Consider the following 5,899-nt stretch of genomic DNA (forward strand, 5'->3'; position numbering starts at 1 on the left):
AGCAATCGAGAGGCGCCTGGAGGGCTCAGTCCTTTGAGTGTCTGACTCTTGGTTTCTGCTCAGGTCATGATCTCAGGGTCGTGGGATCCAGCCCCTCTTCGGACTCCCAAGAGCGAAGAGTCTGCTTGAGATTCTCTCTCTCCTTCTCCCTCTGCCCCTCCCCACCGCTTATGCATGCACTGTCTCTCAAATAAATAAATAAAATCTTAAAAAAAAAAAGGCAATCGAAACCCAGCAGATTCAGGAAAAGCTCTGTAACCACCCCCCCCAACTCAATGGACTAAAAAGAACTTAGATAGGGGACCTGCCCCAGAAAGAGAGCCATTGTTAAGGAAACAGAAGGCAAGCCGAGGACAAAGCAGAAACTGACACCCTGGGGCTCCTGGGTGGCTCAGCCATCAAGCGTCTGACTTTGGCTCAGGTCATGATCCCAGGGTCCTGGGATTGAGCCCCGCATCAGGCTCCCTGCTCGGCCCTGCTTCTCCCTCTCACACTCCCCTTGCTTGTGTTCCCTCTCTTGCTGTCTCTCTCTGTCAAATAAATAAAATCTTTAACAAAAAAAAAAAAAGAAGAAGAAGAAGCTGACACCCCATAACCCCCCCCCCATGGGATCTATGTGACATTCCTCAGGCACTCCTGGCTGCCCTAAAGCTAAGGAAAGGAAAAACAAACATTCAACTTACAAAGATCACAACCCTGCAGGACCTGAGTCTCCCTCAATTTCCAAATGTCTTCACGATCTGCAAGAACAAAACATTTCTATCAATAACCTAGCTTGCAGAAGGAAATGGAGATACAATTAAATGTCCTTATAACCTGCGGCCCATTGACAGATACTTGAACTGGGCAGAGTATAACGTTCCCCCAGGAAGTTCGCAACTATCTTCATGTTACTGTCTTGCTAGAGGGAAATACAACCTTAACTTGACAATGGCAAGTCCTCGGGTATACTTTCTTTAACATATGAAAATCCTTTCAAAACCTCCCTTTTCCTTTTCTGTTTTTTCTTTCCCTTTTCCTCCCTGTTTTTCCCTCTAACAAACCATTAACATTAAGACAGCCGGGAGTTTCCAGGAGGGGAGAACATCATACTCTGCCTGCCTCAAGTATTTGCCAACAGGCTGCAGGCTGTAAGGACATTTAATTTCATTTACATTTCCTTCTGCCTTTGTTTCCCATATCAGTTGTACATCTTAATTTCCTTCATTTATTTAAACAGGACAGACAGGCAGGGGTGCCTGGGTGGCTCAGTGAGTGGAGTGTCTGCCTTAGGCTCAGGTCATGATCTCTGGGTTCTGGGATCAAGTTCCCCATCAGGCTCCCTGCTCAGTGGGGAGCCTGCTTCTTCCTCCGCCCCTCCCCACTGCTCATGCTCTCTCTCAAATAAATAATAAAATAAATGAACAAATAAACAGATAGGACCCCCAATCTCATGGTTCAACATTCAGTAAGTACACATGACCACGTCAGCAGAACACTTGCATACCCTCGGACCCCGCACTGCCACTTCTGCCTACATACTCGACAGAAATACACGGGTATGTCCATGACCTCGACAAGAATGTTCCTAGCAGCACTATCTGTCATTGCCAAACACTGGAAGTGACCCAAATGCCTGTCAGCAGCAGAATGGATAAGTAAGTGCACTCATCATTTCCTGCACAGCCACCTCGGGCGCTGAATCTGCCCTTCTCAGTGCTCACAGCAGGCAGGAGCATCTGGAAGACTCTGATCCTTCCCCCCCCCACTCCCCGCCCCGCTGTAAGTACATATAATATAAACAGTCGGTATTTGGGGGTGTCTATGAGCACAGAGGGGTTGAAGCACTGTCCATGTGTCAACTGAGCTCATTCTCACAGCAACACTCTGAGTCAGTGCTTTAATTATCCCCATTGTACAGATGGGGAAACCGAGGCACAGGACATCTAAATAAGACGCCAAGGCATGCTTGCTAGTGCAGACGAGGATTTGAACCCAAGCAGTCTGGCTCTATGATAGGAGTAAGAGACATGGAAAGTCACAAGTGGACGTAGCCTGGGAGCAGCAAGCTTGTCCCCTCACAGCTGGGACATGTGGAACACTCGGGTCCCAAACTGCAAGGGGCCAGCGGCCTCAAGAGCCTGTCCGGAAGCACTTCCTAATCCTTGGGTTGGCCCAACAAAGGGGCAGCCTTCCCAGGAGGTTGGTGGGCATAGGCTGAGGGTGTCCCTTCCAGCTCCAAGCTGGGTGGCAGGACACTTATTCCTTGTCTGATGGTCAGTGCTGGGGAAGCCCTCAGGGGACACAGTGGAGGGCACGGCGGTGCAGGTGGGGGAGTCAGGAGTAACTTCGACATTGCAAAAGCCCAACACTTGAACCAGGACCTTAGCTGTGGGCCACAGTATCATCCCTGAGTGGCCAGGATGTACTGGTTGTCTCCCTGTGTTCCCAGACCAAGAACCAGAGAAACTGAGTTCTGATTGGTAAAACACAGGGAAATTAATGAACACTCCAAATGCATCATGAGGAACAATAACATCTTCCAAAGGTGGTAGTCAGGGTTTGGGTTTGCTGGATCGGCTGTAAAAGCTTCGCTGTTGTAAAAGGCATGAGCCTCTCAAAGGCTGTGAGCCCTGAGGACGGGGAGGCCACTCCAGGAAACTAGGAACCAGGAGACACCCACACCCAGGGTTACTGTAAGAATGACAGGTCCGGTCTGCGCGCTACACAGACAGGCCCCCGCGCCAGGACAGCTGTCTCTAATCTGCTGCTGACAGCCCAGCCCGCCTCCCTTTGCCCCCGGAGGTTCTAGAACTATCTGGGTCCAATTATTTTTACAAGCAGCAGAAGTCCTGGGAAACTGGCTTGTGCAAACCACTAAGTTTCTCTTACTTGTAAACTGGAGATAATCGCCGTTCTGGCTGTGACAATTAAGTGGCCTCCTCTTGTCACGTGCAAGAACCAGGCGGGGATACAGGTCTGTGAGGCCTGAAGCTTACATAAGGACTAGGAGGAAATGTGTTGAAATGAACTCAGAAGATCTGGGGGGGGGGGGGGGGGGCCNGCGCCTGGCTGGCTCAGTCGTGGAGCACGAAACTCTTGATCTTGGGGCTGTGGGTTCGAACCCCACATTGTCTACACCCCACGATGGGTGTAGAGATGACTCAAAAAAAAAACAAAAACAAAAACAGATCTTGGGATGCACGAAACCCTCGCCTGCAACTTTATTTACAAATACTTCATTGACTGGGGCGCCTGGGTGGCACAGCGGTTAAGCGTCTGCCTTCGGCTCAGGGCGTGATCCCGGCGTTACGGGATCGAGCCCCACATCAGGCTCCTCTGATATGAGCCTGCTTCTTCCTCTCCCGCTCCCCCTGCCTGTGTTCCCTCTCTCGCTGGCTGTCTCTATCTCTGTCGAATAAATAAATAAAATCTTTAAAAAAAAATACTTCATTGAGCTAAAGACAAAAATTAAGAAAAATCTAGATTGATGTACATTTGGTAGATCTAAATGAACTAATATAGGTTAAAAACCCCCGGTGGGGGGGGCACCTGGTGGGCTCAGTCAGAAGAGCATGTGACTCTTGATCTCAGGGTTGTGAGTTTGAGCCCCACGTTGGGTGTAGAGATGACTTTAAAAAAATAAAATAATATCTTTTAAAACAAAAAAACAGGCAATGCAGTGACTAATTACAATTAAATAATGTCAAGGCACTCACTCATCAACCAGCAAACATGGATGCTGTCAAAGCTTCCGGCCAGCCTCCTGCAGACAACCACACCCAAATGAGAAAGGCCAACACAGGAGCTTCTCTGCTGAGCCACCCTCTCCTGCCCCGTTCCCTTCCACCACACGAGCCCTGTCCACTCTGGGCCTGAGGGTTCCCTTCGAAGAAGCCCTGCATGGGAGATCCCCGGGGTCCTCTCTCAAAAGGCCCCCTGCCTCTCCTGCCCAGGAGCAGAAGCCAAGAACTGTGAGCTGATGGGAGCTCAGGAGATTGCCTTGTCCTTCCCCCTGGGAGGCCTGGCCGTGTGCCTTGCTTTCACCGACAGAATGAGGTGCAGGTAAGAAAGCGTTGGTTTCAAGCCTGGGTCTCATCTGAGGGGCCTTGCACGTTTCCACTTGTCCTTTTGCACCCGCAGGAGGACGAGCCCAGGCTAGCCTACTGGAAGGAGGCAGATGCTTGCAGAGAAACCAAAGTCTCCCAGCCACCCCGGGCCAACACTGAGCTGGATCGGTGCACAGCTGACCCCTAGACCTAGGAGCAAACACAGCCAAGCCCGGGAGAGTCAGCCAGCCAGCCCTGTTCAAACCGCCCACTGGCAAAGTCATCAGCTCAAATAAAAGCCACTGCGCATGGGGGCGGCTTGTTACACAGCACTTCTGTGGCGGAAGAGCCTGCCACGGGAAACCTGCAGACCCCTGGGCAAATCCAAGCCCAGCTGCTTGGATGCGAAGCCCATCCCCAGCATTTGTCAGCGGAGTTGACTTCAGATTCATCTGTAAAATGGGATGGTGGTGACTCGAACCCAACAGAACTGTCTCACCCACCATTCAGGAGCCGAACATTTATGGCGTTCCTACAGCTCCGTGTGAGGAGCAGGAGACAACGCCCTCACGGAACTGACATGCAGGTGGGGCAGATGCTTCAAAACCGAGGAGATCTCGGACAGATTGTCAGGTGGAAAGAATAGCAGGGGAGAACAACCCAGCAGAGTGAAGGGATGGAGGATGGGGGGTGAGGGAGAAGAGAGGATGCTTTTGATCAGGTGGTCAGAGAAGTCCACTGGGAGGAGGTGACCAGCAGACGCAGGAAGAAGAGGGAGAGGGAGCTCGGCACAGCTGGAGAGGGCACAGCCAGCGCAAAGGCCCGGACGCAGGCATGCAGTCGGCGTGCATGAAGAATGGAGGGAAGGAGGTAGGGAGCAGGGTGGCAGGAGGTGGCGTCCGAGCGGCGGGCAGCGATGGAATCACAAGAAACAAGGAGAGCGCCGTGTTATCGCTGTGACAATTAAATGTGCTAATATGTGGACAAAGCTCAGGACAGTGCCCGGGTCATGGTGAGTGGCCGGGAAGTGTCGGCCTTTGCTTTACTGTTGGCACTTTTATCCACAAAATGCAGTGTCCCCTTGTTCGGGGGTCCTAAGAGGAAAATCCTCATGGGATGATTACTGCTTCCTGGAACTAAGGAGAAAGAGGCTCACAGTGGGGGATCTTGACAAGGGAAACTCACTTTTGATTCTACCTGAGTTGGTATTCTTTGAATTCCTCCAGCAAGACTGAGTCTGTGTACTATTTATGATATTTAAAAAAAATAACACCAAACAACCCAGATGCCCATCACCAGATGACTCGATAAGCCAGGCATAGTATCTCTATACAGCAGAATATTATACAGTCATGAAAAAGGAACGCAGTACTGATCCGTGCCATGCTGTGGATGAAAACGTGGTGCCAAGTGAAAGAAACCAGACACAAAAGGTCACATGCTGCTCGATCCCATCTTCATGGAATGCCCAGAACAGATGACCCACACACAGATAGAAAGCAGACTGGTGGTTACCAGGCACTGTGGGAGGGAGAAATGGGTAGTCACTGCCTCAAGGATATGAGTGTGCTTTGGGGTGATGTAAATGTTCTGGAACAAGACAGAGATGGTGACTGCACAACACAGGGAATGTATGAAATGCTACTGAATTGTGCACTTTATTTTTTTTTAAGATTTTATTTATTTTACCAGAGAGAGGGGGAGAACACGAGTGGGGGGAGGGGCAGAGGCAGAGGAAGAAGCAGACTCCGCGCTGAACAGGGAGCCTGATGCGGGACTCAACCCCAGGACCCTGAGATCATGACCTGAGCTGAAGGCAGACACTTAACCAACTGAGCCACTCAGGCGCCCCTGAATTACATACTTTAAAA

The 5,899-nt window shown here is 50.7% G+C and overlaps 1 long non-coding RNA gene across 1 annotated transcript; it reads left to right on the forward strand.

Annotated features, from left to right (window-relative positions):
* Positions 1 to 1,702: 1,702 nt before the first annotated feature.
* LOC105239620 lies at positions 1,703 to 5,548 on the forward strand. Its single transcript, XR_002143670.2, has 3 exons — positions 1,703 to 1,761; positions 3,691 to 4,044; positions 4,123 to 5,548. It is a non-coding gene; the product is annotated as an uncharacterized LOC105239620 (long non-coding RNA).
* The last annotated feature ends 351 nt before the right edge of the window (positions 5,549 to 5,899 follow it).

Source organism: Ailuropoda melanoleuca, chromosome 12 (assembly GCF_002007445.2).
Source record: "Ailuropoda melanoleuca isolate Jingjing chromosome 12, ASM200744v2, whole genome shotgun sequence".
NCBI classification, from domain to species: Eukaryota; Metazoa; Chordata; class Mammalia; order Carnivora; family Ursidae; genus Ailuropoda; species Ailuropoda melanoleuca.